Here is a 16,671-nt window from a genome sequence, read left to right as displayed (position 1 = left end):
CCAGGGGCAGCTTTGAGTTTGCTGAGATGGTCCAATTCCGAGGGATCAGGCTGACCCTTGCCCTCCACTCCCGATATATTTCCCCCTCACCCCACCCCTAATTGTGACACCCCCCCCTCCCCCTCACACCCAACCCTACCCTGTCCCTCCCACCCCTCCCGGTCCATTTTAAAGGGGTGGGGAAGAGTTGGGCCAACGTATTTGAAAACGAATGCCGCTACCCCTTTAAACGCAGCCTCTGCCACCCTCAACCCCCTCCCCTTCCGCAGCCCCCTATCCCTCACCCACCATCACCGCTGGAGATTGTTCTCGAAAAAAGGTGAGGATCTTCAACGGGCTGGAGATTGCTCTAGAAAGGCGGTTGCCCCTCTCAAAACTACATGGGTTTACAGCAGGGTTGTCCAACCTTTTTTTTTTGGGGGGGGCGCATTACGACTTTTGCTCGGCCCCAGGGGGCCGGTGAGCGATTTTCAAAAGATAAAGGCATTAAAAATTTATCTTACTTTTAAAAACAACAACATATGTGCATTTTTTGTGAGGAAGCTTTAAATGAGAAGACTAATTTATTGACTTACTTTCTCGTCACTATGTTGAAAACTGATTTAGTGAGAGACCTGGCATTGTTTTTGCTTTAATAAGTAGTCAATCTCTGCCCGCATGCTTGATGTAGCGATGCAGAGTATTCTGGAAAGATGTCCACCTTTCAGGAGAGACCTTGATCTCTCTTCCCCCTATCCCCGCGCTCTGTGTGTGTGTCTCGTTCTCTCTACACACCCCCCCCGCCCCGGCCCCTCCCCTCTCGGATAGGGGACACAGATTGAAGGTTTTGTGCAAAAGATGCAGGGGGAACATGAGGAAGAACTTTTTTACACAGTGGATGGCAATAACCTGAAACTCGCTGCCCACGAGGGTAGTGGAAGAAGAGACAATCAATGTCTTCAAGAGGAAGTTGGATGGTCACCTGAGAGAAATAGACTTGCAGGGCCACGGGGATCGAGCCAGGGAGTGGGACTGACTGCATAGCTCCTTGGAGAGATGGCATGGGCTCGATGGGCTGAATGGCCTCATTCTGTGCTGTACATAAATGACTCTTTGACTCTCTGTCCTCTCCTTCCCTCCCCTCTCTGTCTCTGTCTCTCTCCCCTCCTTTCTGCCTCTCTGTCTCCCTCTCCCCCATCTCTCTATCCCTCTCCACCCACCCTCTCTCTGTATCTCTCCCCCCCTCTCTTTCCACCCCCGTGTCTCCAGTGTTCCCTGCTCCCTGCTCAGTGTTCCCCGCTCTCTATGTCTCCCTATCTCTCTGTTCCCTACTCTCTCTGTTCCCCACTCTCTCTGTTCTCTCCCTCTTGTCCTCTCTCTCTGTCCCCCCTCTGCCTCTCTGACCCCCTCTGTCTCTCTCTCTCTGTCCCTTCTCTCTCTGTCTGTCCCTCCTCTCTCTCTCTGTCTCCTTACTCTTTCTCTCTCTCTGTTTCCCCCACCACTCTCTCTCTGTTCCCCTCTCCCCCTCTCTCTTCCCCCTTTCCCTCTCACACAGTTGCAAAGAATAGAATGCTCAGCAGATGGTCGGTTAGTTCTTTTTCAAAACATTGCGCTGTCAGTTTCACAGCTGACAGCTGCTGACATCGGAAACAGCAGTTTCCCAACAGACTCGGGGGTTTTCCGGCGGGCTTTTTAAAAAAAGTCAGAACCCGCCAGCAAACCCCGAGTCTGTTGGGAAACCGCTGTTCCTGAAGTCAGCAGCTGTCAGCTGTGAAACTGACAACGTGAGGCTTTGAGAAAGGTAAGAGGAAGACAAAGGGACATTTCTCATCTCCAGTCACGGTGAGGATGAGGAACGGCCCCGGGGAACAGTCTACACCCGCGGGCTGGATGGAAACATTTGGCGGGCCGGATCCTGGCCCATAGGCTGTATGTTGGACAACCCTGGTTTACAGCCATCTTGCTGGGTACGGGGGGGTGTGTGGAGTGGGGGAGGGGTGGGGGGGTGGGGGAAGTTTTCTGGTCATCGTAAACAGTAACCAGTCAAGAGAGTCATCAATGGCCCTTTAAGGTGGAATGACTAGATTGGAAGTGGACTAATTTCAATGCAAGAAGAAGGGATCTAGCCAGAGTAGAATGGAACCAAAGGCTGACAGGAAGAGATGTGTCAGAACAATGGGTTATCTTTAAGGAGGAAATGTTTCAAGTACAGGCTAGGAATATTCCAACGAAAGTTAAAGGAACCAAGAACAGGGCTCCTTGGATGGCGAGGAGACAGAGATAATGGTGAAACACTAAAAGAGGGGGTATGATGCATGTCAGGTGAATTCTTCAAGTGAGAACCAGGCCACATACAATAAGATGAGAGAGGAAGTGAAGAGACAAATAAGACTGGCAAAGAGAGAATATGAAAATAGAACAGCAGTCAACATAAAAGGGTACCCAAAAATCTTCTACTGGGATGTAAATAGTAAGTGGGTATTAATAGGAGGAGTGGGGCCTGTTAGGGACAGAGAGGGTAATATATGGTTAGAGGTGTCGGGCAAGGCTAATATACATAATGAGTATTTTGTATCAGTGTTCACTGAGGAAATGGAGGCTGACAAAATATCAGAAATGGAGAGAGCAGAGGCAATGGATAGGGTAAGAATTGAGAGGGAGGAGGTAATGAAAAGGCTGCCTATGCTTAATGTAGATAAGTCATCTGGTCCAGATGGTCTGCATCCCAAGTTGCTAAAGGAAGAATGGAAATAATGGAATTTGCTATAATCTTCCAATCTTCCCTGGATATGGGGGAGGTGCCAGAGGATTAGAGAGTGGCAAATGTGACACCCTTATTCATGAAAGGGTGTAAGGACAGTCCTAGCAACTACAGGCCAGTTAGTTTAACATCATTGGTGGGTAAGGTTTTAGAAACAATAATCAGGGAAAATATCAGCAGATACATGGAGAGTTTGAGTTTATTAGGGAGAGCCAGCATGGATTTGTAAAAGGCAGATCATGTTTGACTAATCTATTTAAATTTTGTGCTGAAGTAACAGGGAAGGTTGATGAAGGGAATGCAGTGGATGTTGTTTATATGGATTTTAAGAAAGCATTTGATAAAGTACCACATAAAAGGCTGGTTCACAAAATTGAGCCTCATGCAATAGGAGGGTCAGTGTCCAACTGGATAAAAAAATTGGCTTAAGGACAGAAAACAGCGAGTCATAGTAAATAGTTGTTTTTCAGACGGGAGGATGGTAGACAGTGGTGTTCCCCAAGGGTCAATGCTAGGACCACTGTTTTTTTTTTGCTATATATAAATGACTTGGATCTTGGAATACAGAGTACAATCTCAAAAGTTGCCAGACTTGGAGGTGTGGCAAACAGCGAGGATGATATGAACCTCCTGCAACAGGACACAGACAGTCTAGCTGAATGGGCAGAGAGGTGGCAGATGGAATTTAATACAGCCAAGTGTGAGGTGATGCCTTTTGGCAGAAGGAATAGGGAAAGGCAATATATACTCAATGGCACAGTTCTAAAGAGTGTGCAGGAACAGAGGGACCTGGGGGTGCATGTACATAGATCTTTGAAGGTGGCAGGACATATTAAGAGAGTGGTTAGTAAAGCATATGGGATCTTGGGCTTCATAAATAGAGGCATTGAGAACAAAAGCAGGGAAGTTATGCTGAACCTTTATAAAGCTCTGGTTAGGCCACAGCTGGAGTATTGCGTCCAGTTCTGGTCACCACACTTCAGGAAGGATGTGAGGGCCCTTGAGAGGCTGCAGAGGATATTTACCAGAATGGTTCCAGAGATGGGGAATTTTAGTTACAAAGTTAGGTTGGAAAAGCTGGGTTTGTTCTCCTTAGATCAAAGGAGATTGAGAGGAGATTTAATAGAAGTGTACAAGATTATGACAGGCTTAGACCAGGAAAAACTGTTCCTGTTAACTAATGGTACAAAGACTAGGGGACACAGATTGAAGGTTTTGGGTAAGAGATGCAGGGGGAATATGAGGAAGCACTTTTTTACACAGCGGGTGGTAATGAACTGGAACTCGCTGCCCAGGAGGGGGGTGGAAGCGGAGACGATCAATGACTTCAAGAGGAAACTTGATGGGCACCAGAGAGAAATAGACTTGCAGGGGCTACGGGGATCGAGCCAGGGAGTGGGACTGACTGCAAAGCTCCACGGAGAGCTGGCATGGACTCGACCGACAGAATGACCTCCTTGAGTGCTGTAAATGACACTATGACTCCAACCACACAGCTGCAGATGGACACTGCCCCTTTAAATACCCTGTCACCCACAGTTAACAAGAAACATTGTCCCTTTAAATATCTATCACCCATCGGTGAGGACACTGTCCCTTTAAATATCTGTAACCCACTGAGAGACTGTCCCTTGAAATATCTCACACTGACAGGCAAGGAGGAACATGGTTCCGATAAATGTCTGTCACCTACAGGGAACAAGAGACACTATCCCTTTAAATATTTAACAAAGGAGAGGAGAGATGAGGAATACATACCGATATTTAAAGGGATAGTATATCTCCTTGTTTGTCTCACATGACCTGTGGGTGGCAGATATTTAAAGGGACAGTGTTACTGCTTGCCTGTCAGGGACAGAGATTTAAAGGGACAGTGTCCCTTGTTAACTGAGGGTGGCATATTTACATGTGGTTGATTGAGATGGGGTAGGGTGGGGGTGCAGGGTTGGAAGCCCCACCAAGTCCCTGCGGAGTTCCCTGGGCCCACGAGAGCATTGGGTTGGAGCGGGAGAGGGGGTGGTTATGACTGGTGTGGATACGGATCAGTCACATTCCCTGCTCCTGGTCGCTCCAAGTGAGACCATCTCAAGGAAGCTCAAATTTGAGCCTTGGAATATTTTGAAATAAAACATAATTAGTCCCTGGCTCTATTAAAAACACTCCTGCTCTAAATCTCTGTGGGACTTTACGATTCAACCTCCCTTCCGAGTGTGCATTCCCCCTCCCCCCCTTTAAGGTGGGATTCGGTCCTTCGCTCTCCTTCATCCACATCCTGAAGAGGGAATCAGGAGGCAGGCATCTGGAAGAGGCTGTGATCCGGCAGTGCTGAGGGGGGAGGGGGTGAGAGGGAAGAGGGGATGGGGGGAAGGGCTACAGAGACCTCTTCCTCTCTTCTCGGTCACAGCGATTAACACTTCAGCAGCAGAAAGACATCAGCCACAGATTGGTACAAAAAGGGAATAGATGACAGTGACAGACACAGAAACTGGGCTGAGGATTAGTGCAGCTGAGAGAGGCAGACGACTGAGAGAGAGACAATGAGGGACCAGGCCACAGAGAGAGGGGGAGAGAGAGGGACCAGGCCACAGAGAGAGGGGGAGAGAGAGAGGGACCAGACCACAGAGAGAGGGGGAAAGAGAGAGACCAGGCCACAGAGAGAGGGGGAGAGAGAGAGGGACCAGACCACAGAGAGAGCGAGAAAGAGAGACCAGGCCGCAGAGAGAGGGGGAGAGAGAAAGAGAGACCAGGCCACAGAGAGAGGGGGAGAGAGAAAGAGAGACCAGGCCATAGAGAGAGGGGGGAGAGAGAGGGACCAGGCCACAGAGAGAGGGGGAGAGAGAGAGGGACCAGACCACAGAGAGAGGGGGAGAGAGAGAGAGAGACCAGGCCACACAGAGAGAGAGAGAGACCAGGCCACAGAGGGAGAGAGAGAGAGAGACCAGGCCACAGAGAGAGAGAGAGAGGGGAGAGAAAGAGAGACCAGGCCACAGAGAGAGGGGGAGAGAGAAAGAGAGACCAGGCCACACAGAGAGAGAGAGAGGGACCAGGCCACAGAAAGAGGGGGAGAGAGAGAGAGAGAGAGAGACCAGGCCACAGAGAGAGGGGGAGAGAGAGAGAGAGACCAGGCCACAGAGAGAGGGGGAGAGAGAAAGAGAGACCAGGCCACAGAGAGAGAGAGAGAGAGAGAGAAGAGAGACCAGGCCACAGAGAGAGGAGAGACGGACCAGGCCACAGAGAGAGGGGGAGAGAGAGAGAGAGAGACCAGGCCACAGAGAGAGGGGGAGAGAGAGAGAGAGAGACCAGGCCACAGAGAGAGAGAGAGAGAGAGAGAGAGAGACCAGGCCACAGAGAGAGGGGGAGAGAGAGAGAGGGACCAGGCCACAGAGAGAGAGAGGAGGACCAGGCCACAGAGAGAGGGAGAGAGAGAGAGACCAGGCCACAGAGAGAGGGGGAGAGAGAGAGAGAGACCAGGCCAGAGAGAGAGAGAGAGAGAGAGACCAGGCCACAGAGAGAGGGGGAGAGAGAGAGAGAGACCAGGCCAGAGAGAGAGAGAGAGAGAGAGACCAGGCCACAGAGAGAGGGGGAGAGAGAGAGAGAGATAGGCCACAGAGAGAGGGGGAGAGAGAGAGAGAGAGACCAGGCCACAGAGAGAGAGAGAGACAGAGAGAGAGAGACCAGGCCACAGAGAGAGGGGGAGAGAGAGACCAGGCCACAGAGAGAGAGGGAGAGAGAGGGACCAGGCCACAGAGAGAGGGGGAGAGAGAAAGAGAGACCAGGCCACAGAGAGAGAGAGGGGGACCAGGCCACAGAGAGAGGGGGAGAGAGAGAGAGAGAGACCAGGCCACAGAGAGAGGGGGAGAGAGAGACCAGACCACAGAGAGAGAGAGAGAGGGACCAGGCCACAGAGAGAGAGAGAGAGGGACCAGGCCACAGAGAGAGGGGGGAGAGAGAGAGAGAGACCAGGCCACAGAGAGAGAGGGAGGGAGAGAGAGAGAGACCAGGCCACAGAGAGAGAGAGAAGAGAGAGACCAGGCCACAGAGAGAGAGAGAGAGAGGGACCAGGCCACAGAGAGAGGGGGGGAGAAAGAGAGATCAGGCCACAGAGAGAGGGGGAGAGAGAGAGAGAGAGACCAGGCCACAGAGAGAGGGGGAGAGAGAGAGAGAGAGACCAGGCCACAGAGAGAGAGAGAGAGAGAGAGAGAGACCAGGCCACAGAGAGAGGGGGAGAGAGAGAGAGGGACCAGGCCACAGAGAGAGAGAGGGGGACCAGGCCACAGAGAGAGGGAGAGAGAGAGAGACCAGGCCACAGAGAGAGGGGGAGAGAGAGAGAGAGACCAGGCCAGAGAGAGAGAGAGAGAGACCAGGCCACAGAGAGAGGGGGAGAGAGAGAGAGAGACCAGGCCAGAGAGAGAGAGAGAGAGAGACCAGGCCACAGAGAGAGGGGGAGAGAGAGAGAGAGAGACCAGGCCACAGAGAGAGGGGAGAGAGAGAGAGAGAAACCAGGCCACAGAGAGAGAGAGAGAGAGAGAGAGAGAGAGACCAGGCCACAGAGAGAGGGGGAGAGAGAGAGAGACCAGGCAACAGAGAGAGGGGGAGAGAGAGAGGACCAGGCCACAGAGAGAGAGGGAGAGAGAGGGACCAGGCCACAGAGAGAGGGGGAGAGAGAAGAGAGACCAGGCCACAGAGAGAGAGAGGGGGACCAGGCCACAGAGAGAGGGGGAGAGAGAGAGAGAGAGACCAGGCCACAGAGAGAGGGGAGAGAGAGACCAGACCACAGAGAGAGAGAGAGAGGGACCAGGCCAGAGAGAGAGAGAGAGGGACCAGGCCACAGAGAGAGGGGGGGAGAGAGAGAGAGACCAGGCCACAGAGAGAGAGGGAGGGAGAGAGAGAGAGACCAGGCCACAGAGAGAGAGAGAAAGAGAGACCAGGCCACAGAGAGAGAGAGAGAGAGGGACCAGGCCACAGAGAGAGGGGGAGAGAAAGAGAGATCAGGCCACAGAGAGAGGGGGAGAGAGAGAGAGAGACCAGGCCACAGAGAGAGGGGGAGAGAGAGAGGGACCAGGCCACAGAGAGAGGGGGAGAGAGAGAGGGACCAGGCCACAGAGAGAGGGGGAGAGAGAGAGGGACCAGACCACAGAGAGAGAGAGAAAGAGAGACCAGACAACAGAGAGAGAGAGAGAGAGGGACCAGGCCACATAGAGAGGGGGAGAGAGAGAGAGAGAGACCAGGCCACAGAGAGAGCGGGGAGAGAGAGACCAGGCCACAGAGAGAGAGAGAGAGAGAGAGAGAGAGGGACCAGGCCACAGAGAGAGGGGGGAGAGAGAGAGGGACCAGGCCACAGAGAGAGGGGGAGAGAGAGACCAGGCCACAGAGAGAGGGGGAGAGAGAGACCAGGCCACAGAGAGAGAGAGAGAGAAAGAGGGACCAGGCCACAGAGAGAGGTGGAGAGAGAGAGGGACCAGGCCACAGAGAGAGGGGGAGAGAGAGAGGGACCAGACCACAGAGAGAGGGGGAGAGAGAGAGAGAGAGGACCAGGCCACAGAGAGAGGGGGAGAGAGAGAGAGAGACCAGGCCACAGAGAGAGAGAGAGAGAGAGAGAGAGAGACCAGGCCACAGAGAGAGAGAGAGGGACCAGGCCACAGAGAGAGGGGGGGGAGAGAGAGAGAGAGAGAGACCAGGCCACAGAGAGAGAGAGAGGGACCAGACCACAGAGAGAGGGGGAGAGAGAGAGAGAGAGGACCAGGCCACAGAGAGAGGGGGAGAGAGGGAGAGAGACCAGGCCACAGAGAAAGAAAGAGAGAGAGAGAGACCAGGCCACAGAGAGAGAGAGAGAGAGAGGGACCAGGCCACAGAGAGAGGGGTGAGAAAGAGAGATCAGGCCACAGAGAGAGGGGGAGAGAGAGGGACCAGGCCACAGAGAGAGAGAGAGAGAGAGGGACCAGGCCACAGAGAGAGGGGGAGAGAGAGAGAGGGACCAGGCCACAGAGAGAGGGGGAGAGAGAGAGGGACCAGGCCACAGAGAGAGGGGGAGAGAGAGAGAGAGAGGACCAGGCCACAGAGAGAGGGGGAGAGAGAGAGAGAGACCAGGCCACAGAGAGAGAGAGAGAGAGAGAGAGAGAGACCAGGCCACAGAGAGAGAGAGAGGGACCAGGCCACAGAGAGAGGGGGGGGAGAGAGAGAGAGAGAGAGACCAGGCCACAGAGAGAGGGGGAGTGAGAGAGGGACCAGGCCACAGAGAGAGGGGGGGTGGGGGGAGAGAGAGAGACCAGGCCACAGAGAGAGAGAGAGAGGGACCAGGCCACAGAGAGAGGGGGGGGAGAGAGAGAGAGAGAGAGACCAGGCCACAGAGAGAGGGGGAGGGAGAGACCAGGCCACAGAGAAAGAGAGAGAGAGAGACCAGGCCACAGAGAGAGAGAGAGAGAGAGGGACCAGGCCACAGAGAGAGGGGGAGAGAAAGAGAGATCAGGCCACAGAGAGAGGGGGAGAGAGAGAGAGGGACCAGGCCACAGAGAGAGGGGGAGAGAGAGAGAGGGACCAGGCCACAGAGAGAGGGGGAGAGAGAGAGGGACCAGACCACAGAGAGAGAGAGGGACCAGGCCACAGAGAGAGAGAGAGAGAGAGGGACCAGACCACAGAGAGAGAGAGAGAAAGAGAGACCAGGCCACAGAGAGAGTGGGAGAGAGAGAGGGACCAGGCCACAGAGAGATGGGGAGAGAGAGAGGGACCAGACCACAGAGAGAGGGGGAGAGAGAGACCAGGCCACAGAGAGAGCGGGAGAGAGAGACCAGGCCACAGAGAGAGAGAGAGAGAGAGGGACCAGGCCACAGAGAGAGGGGGAGAGAGAGAGAGAGACCAGGCCACAGAGAGAGAGAGGGACCAGGCCACAGAGAGAGAGAGAGAGAGAGGGACCAGGCCACAGAGAGAGGGGGAGAGAGAGAGGGACCAGGCCACAGAGAGAGGGGGAGAGAGAGAGAGACCAGGCCACAGAGAGAGGGGGAGAGAGAGAGAGAGACCAGGCCACAGAGAGAGAGAGGGACCAGGCCACAGAGAGAGAGAGAGAGAGAGGGACCAGGCCACAGAGAGAGAGAGAGAGAGAGGGACCAGGCCGCAGAGAGAGAGAGAGAGAGAGAGACCAGGCCACAGGGAGAGAGAGAAAGAGAGACCAGGCCACAGAGAGAGAGAGGGACCAGGCCACAGAGAGAGAGAGAGAGAGAGGGACCAGGCCACAGAGAGAGAGAGAGAGAGAGGGACCAGGCCGCAGAGAGAGAGAGAGAGAGAGAGACCAGGCCACAGGGAGAGAGAGAAAGAGAGACCAGGCCACAGAGAGAGAGAGGGACCAGGCCACAGAGAGAGGGGGAGAGAGAGACCAGGCCACAGAGAGAGGGGGAGAGAGAGACCAGGCCACAGAGAGAGAGAGAGAGAAAGAGGGACCAGGCCACAGAGAGAGGGGGAGAGAGAGAGGGACCAGGCCACAGAGAGAGGGGGAGAGAGAGAGGGACCAGACCACAGAGAGAGGGGGAGAGAGAGAGGGACCAGACCACAGAGAGAGAGAGAGAGAAAGAGGGACCAGGCCACAGAGAGAGGGGGAGAGAGAGAGGGACCAGGCCACAGAGAGAGGGGGAGAGAGAGAGGGACCAGACCACAGAGAGAGGGGGAGAGAGAGAGGGACCAGACCACAGAGAGAGGGGGAGAGAGAGAGGGACCAGACCACAGAGAGAGAGAGAAAGAGAGACCAGACAACAGAGAGAGAGAGAGAGAGAGGGACCAGGCCACAGAGAGAGGGGGAGAGAGAGACCAGGCCACAGAGAGAGGGGGAGAGAGAGACCAGGCCACAGAGAGAGAGAGAGAGAAAGAGGGACCAGGCCACAGAGAGAGGGGGAGAGAGAGAGGGACCAGGCCACAGAGAGAGGGGGAGAGAGAGAGGGACCAGACCACAGAGAGAGGGGGAGAGAGAGAGGGACCAGACCACAGAGAGAGAGAGAGAGAAAGAGGGACCAGGCCACAGAGAGAGGGGGAGAGAGAGAGGGACCAGGCCACATAGAGAGGGGGAGAGAGAGAGAGAGAGACCAGGCCACAGAGAGAGAGAGAGAGAGAGAGAGAGAGGGACCAGGCCACAGAGAGAGTGGGAGAGAGGGAGGGACCAGGCCACAGAGAGAGGGGGAGAGAGAGACCAGGCCACAGAGAGAGGGGGAGAGAGAGACCAGGCCACAGAGAGAGAGAGAGAGAAAGAGGGACCAGGCCACAGAGAGAGGTGGAGAGAGAGAGGGACCAGGCCACAGAGAGAGGGGGAGAGAGAGAGGGACCAGACCACAGAGAGAGAGAGGGACCAGGCCGCAGAGAGAGAGAGAGAGAGAGAGAGAGGACCAGGCCACAGAGAGAGGGGGAGAGAGAGAGAGGGACCAGGCCACAGAGAGAGGGGGAGAGAGAGAGGGACCAGGCCACAGAGAGAGGGGGAGAGAGAGAGGGACCAGACCACAGAGAGAGAGAGAGAGAGGGACCAGGCCGCAGAGAGAGAGAGAGAGAGAGAGGGACCAGGCCACAGAGAGAGGGGGAGAGAGAGAGAGAGACCAGGCCACAGAGAGAGAGAGGGACCAGGCCACAGAGAGAGAGAGAGAGAGAGGGACCAGGCCGCATAGAGAGAGAGAGAGAGAGAGAGAGACCAGGCCACAGGGAGAGAGAGAAAGAGAGACCAGGCCACAGAGAGAGAGAGGGACCAGGCCACAGAGAGAGAGAGAGAGAGAGAGGGACCAGGCCACAGAGAGAGGGGGAGAGAGAGAGGGACCAGGCCACAGAGAGAGGGGGAGAGAGAGAGAGACCAGGCCACAGAGAGAGGGGGAGAGAGAGAGGGACCAGGCCACAGAGAGAGGGGGAGAGAGAGGGACCAGGCCACAGAGAGAGGGGGAGAGAAACAGGGACCAGGCCACAATGAGAGGGGGAGAGATAGAGGGACCAGGCCACAGAGAGAGGGGGAGAGAGAGAGGGACCAGGCCACAGAGAGAGGGGGAGAGAGAGAGGGACCAGACCACAGAGAGAGAGAGAAAGAGAGACCAGGCCACAGAGAGAGAGAGAGAGAGGGACCAGGCCACAGAGAGAGGGGGAGAGAGAGACCAGGCCACAGAGAGAGAGAGAGAGAGAGAGGGACCAGGCCACAGAGAGAGGGGGGGTGGGGGGAGAGAGAGAGACCAGGCCACAGAGAGAGAGAGGGGGACCAGGCCACAGAGAGAGAGGGGGAGAGAGAGAGAGAGAGAGACCAGGCCACAGAGAGAGGGGGAGAGAGAGACCAGGCCACAGAGAGAGAGAGAGACAGAGGGACCAGGCCACAGAGAGAGAGAGAGAGGGACCAGGCCACAGAGAGAGGGGGAGAGAAAGAGAGATCAGGCCACAGAGAAAGAGAGAGAGAGAGAGAGAGAGAGAGACCAGGCCACAGAGAGAGAGAGAAAGAGAGACCAGGCCACAGAGAGAGAGAGAGAGAGGGACCAGACCACAGAGAGAGGGGGAGAGAAAGAGAGATCAGGCCACAGAGAGAGGGGGAGAGAGAGGGACCAGGCCACAGAGAGAGAGAGAGAGAGAGGGACCAGGCCACAGAGAGAGAGAGAAAGGGACCAGGCCACAGAGAGAGGGGGAGAGAGGGAGAGAGACCAGGCCACAGAGAAAGAAAGAGAGAGAGAGAGACCAGGCCACAGAGAGAGAGAGAAAGAAATACCAGGCCACAGAGAGAGAGAGAGAGAGGGACCGGGCCACAGAGAGAGAGCGAGAGAGAGGGACCAGGCCACAGAGAGAGGGAGAGAGAGTGAGGGGGACCAGGCCACAGAGAGAGAGTGAGAGAGAGAGAGAGACCAGGCCACAGGGACAGGGAGAGAGAGAGAGAGGGACCAGGCCACAGATAGAGAGAGAGAGAGACAGGAACCAGGCCACAGAGAGAGAGAGAGGGGCCAGGTTACAGAGAGAGAGAGAGAGAGAGGGACCCAGCCACAGAGAGAGGGCGAGAGAGAGAGAGAGAGACCAGCCCATAGAGAGAGGGAGAGAGAGAGAGGGACAAGGCAACAGAGGGAGAGAAAGAGGGTCCAGGCCACAGAGAGAGAGAGGGAGAGAGAGAGACCAAGCCTTGGAGAGAGAGAGTGAGAGAGAGGGACCAGGCCGGAGAGAGAGAGGAGAGAGAGACAGGGACCAGGCCATAGAGAGAGAAAACAAGAGAGACCAGGCCACAGAGAGAGAGAGAGGAAGAAAGAGGGACCAGGCCACACAGAAAGGGATGGAGAGATAGTGGGACTCGGCCACAGAGAGGGAGAGCGACCAAACCACAGAGAGAGAGAGCCACCAGGCCACAGAGAGAGGGAGAGAGAGAATAGGCCACAGAGAGAGGGAGAGAGAGAGAGAGGGACCAGTCCACAGTGAGAGAGAGAGAGAGAAAGACGGACCAGGCCACAGAGTGAGAGAGAGAGAGAGAACGATGGAACAGACCACAGCGAGAGAGAGAGAGAGAGACCAGGCCACAGAGAGAGACCAGGACACAGAGAGAGAGTGGGACCTGGCCACAGTGAGACAGCGCGAGAGAAAGAGAGACCAGGACAGAGCGAGAAAGTGAGAGAGGAAGATGGAACAGGCCACAGAGAGAGAGAGAGAGAGAGAGGGACTCGGCCACAGAGAGAGAGAGAGAGACCAGGCCACAGAGAGAGACCAGGCCACAGAGAGAGAGGGAGAGACCAGGCCACAGAGAGAGAGGGAGGGACCAGGCCACAGAGAGAGAGGGAGGCACCAGGCCACAGAGAGAGAGAGAGCGACCAGGCCACGGCAGAGAAAAAGAGAGAGAGAGAGGGACCAGACCACAGAGAGAAAGAGGGAGAGAGAGGGACCAGGCGACAGAGAGAGAGAGAGAAAGAGGGACCAGGTCACACACAGAGGGAGAGAGAGATAGTGGGACTAGGCAACAGAGAGAGAGAGAGGGACCAGGCCACAGAGCGAGAAAGAGAGAGAGAATGATGGAACAGGCCACAGAGAGAGAGAGTGAGAAAGAGACTAGGCCACAGAGAGAGAAAAAGATGGACCAGGCCACAGAGAGAGAGCGAGAGAGAGGGACCAGGCCACAGAGAGAGAGAGAGAGAGAGTGCCCAGGCCACACAGAGAGAGAGCGAAGGACCAGGCCACAGAGAGAGGGAGAGAGAGAGAGAGGGGCCAGGTCACAGTGAGAGGGAGAGAGAGAGAGAGGGGCCAGGTCACAGAGAGAAAAAGAGAGAGAGAGACCAGGCCACAGAGAGAGAGAGAGGGAAAGAGTGACCAGGCCACAGACAGACAGAGAGAGAAAGAGGGACCAGGCGACAGAGAGAGAAAAAGAGAGAGAGGGACCAGGACACCGAGAGAGAGAGAGAGAGAGAGGGACCAGGACACCGAGAGAGAGAGAGAGAGAGAGGGACCAGGCCACAGAGAGCGAGAGAGAGGGACCAGGCCACACAGTGAGGGCGAGATACAAAGAGGGACCAGGCCACAGAGAGAGAGAGCGAGGGACCAGACCACACAGAGAGAGAGAGAGAGAGAGAGGGACCAGGCCACAGAGAGAGAGAGAGAGAGAGAGAGGGACCAGGCCATAGAGAGAGAGAGAGAGAGGAACCTGGCCACAGAGAGAGAGGGGGAGGGACCAGGCCACAGAGAGAGAGAGAGAGGGACCAGGCCACAGAGAGAGGGGGACCAGGCCACACAAAGAGAGAGAGAGAGAGGGACCAGGCCACACAAAGAGAGAGAGAGAGAGGAACCAGGCCACACAGAGAGGGAGAGAGAGATAGTGGGACTAGGCCACAGCGAGAGAGAGAGAGTGACCAAGCCACAGACAGAGAAAAAGAGAGAGAGAGAAGGACCAGGTCACAAAGAGAGGGAGAGAGAGCAAGAGGGACCAGGCAACAGAGAGAGAGAGAGGGACCAGGCCACAAAGCGAGAAAGAGAGAGAGAATGATGGAACAGGCCACAGAGAGAGAGAGTGAGAAAGAGACTAGGCCACAGAGAGAGAAAAAGAGGGACCAGGCCACAGAGAGAGAGCGAGAGAGAGGGACCAGGCCACAGAGAGAGAGAGAGAGAGAGTGCCCAGGCCACACAGAGAGAGAGCGAAGGACCAGGCCACAGAGAGAGGGAGAGAGAGAGAGAGGGGCCAGGTCACAGAGAGAAAAAGAGAGAGAGAGAGAGAGAGAGAGCGAGAGAGAGGGACCAGGCCACAGAGAGCGAGAGAGAGGGACCAGGCCACACAGTGAGGGCTAGATAGAAAGAGGGACCAGGCCACAGAGAGAGAGAGAGAGAGGGACCAGGCCACATTGAGAGAGAGAGAGAGAGGGGGACCAGGCCACAGAGAGAGAGAGAGAGGGACCAGGCCACACAGAGAGAGAGAGAGGAACCAGGCCACACTGAGAGAGAGAGAGAGGAACCAGGCCACACTGAGAGAGAGAGAGGGGGACCAGGCCACAGAGAGAGAGAGAGAGAGAAAGACCAGGTCACAAAGAGAGGGAGAGAGAGCAAGAGGGACCAGGCAACAGAGAGAGAGAGAGGGACCAGGCCACAGAGCGAGAAAGAGAGAGAGAATGATGGAACAGGCCACAGAGAGAGAGAGTGAGAAAGAGACTAGGCCACAGAGAGAGAAAAAGAGGGACCAGGCCACAGAGAGAGAGCGAGAGAGAGGGACCAGGCCACAGAGAGAGAGAGAGAGAGAGAGAGAGAGTGCCCAGGCCAAACAGAGAGAGAGCGAAGGACCAGGCCACAGAGAGAGGGAGAGAGAGAGAGAGAGGGGCCAGGTCACAGAGAGAAAAAGAGAGAGAGAGAGACCATGCCACAGAGAGAGAGAGAGGGAAAGAGTGACCAGGCCACAGACAGACAGAGAGAGAACGAGGGACCAGGCGACAGAGAGAGAAAAAGAGAGAGAGGGACCAGGACACAGAGAGAGAGAGAGAGGGACCAGGCCACAGAGAGCGAGAGAGAGGGACCAGGCCACAGAGAGCGAGAGAGAGGGACCAGGCCACACAGTGAGGGCTAGATAGAAAGAGGGACCAGGCCACAGAGAGAGAGAGAGAGAGGGACCAGGCCACATTGAGAGAGAGAGAGAGAGGGGGACCAGGCCACAGAGAGAGAGAGAGAGGGGGACCAGGCCACAGAGAGAGAGAGAGAGGGACCAGGCCACACAGAGAGAGAGAGAGAGAGAGGGACCAGGCCACAGAGAGAGAGAGAGAGAGGGACCAGGCCACACAGAGAGAGAGAGAGGGACCAGGCCACAGAGAGAGAGAGAGAGAGGGACCAGGCCACACAGAGAGAGAGAGAGGGACCAGGCCACACTGAGAGAGAGAGAGAGAGAGGGACCAGGCCACAGAGAGAGAGAGAGAGAGACCAGGCCACAGAGAGAGAGAGAGAGAGGGACCAGGCCACAGAGAGAGAGAGAGAGAGAGGGACCAGGCCACACTGAGAGAGAGAGAGAGAGACCAGGCCACAGAGAGAGAGAGAGAGAGGGACCAGGCCACACTGAGAGAGAGAGAGGGACCAGGCCACAGAGAGAGAGAGAGAGAGGGACCAGGCCACACTGAGAGAGAGAGAGAGAGACCAGGCCACAGAGAGAGAGAGAGAGAGAGACCAGGCCACACAGAGAGAGAGAGAGGGACCAGGCCACAGAGAGAGAGAGAGAGAGGGACCAGGCCACACAGAGAGAGAGAGAGGGACCAGGCCACACTGAGAGAGAGAGAGAGAGACCAGGCCACACAGAGAGAGAGAGAGGGACCAGGCCACACAGAGAGAGAGAGAGAGACCAGGCCACACAGAGAGAGAGAGAGAGACCAGGCCACAGAGAGAGAGAGAGAGAGGGACCAGGCCACACTGAGAGAGAGAGAGAGAGACCAGGCCACAGAGAGAGAGAGAGAGAGAGAGAGAGAGACCAGGCCACACAGAGAGAGAGAGAGGGACCAGGCCAC

The sequence above is a fragment of the Heterodontus francisci genome, chromosome 34, assembly GCF_036365525.1.
Source record: "Heterodontus francisci isolate sHetFra1 chromosome 34, sHetFra1.hap1, whole genome shotgun sequence".
In the NCBI taxonomy this organism is placed as follows: Eukaryota; Metazoa; Chordata; class Chondrichthyes; order Heterodontiformes; family Heterodontidae; genus Heterodontus; species Heterodontus francisci.
The sequence above is the reverse complement of the archived record's forward strand: the minus strand, read 5'-3'. Positions refer to the sequence as shown.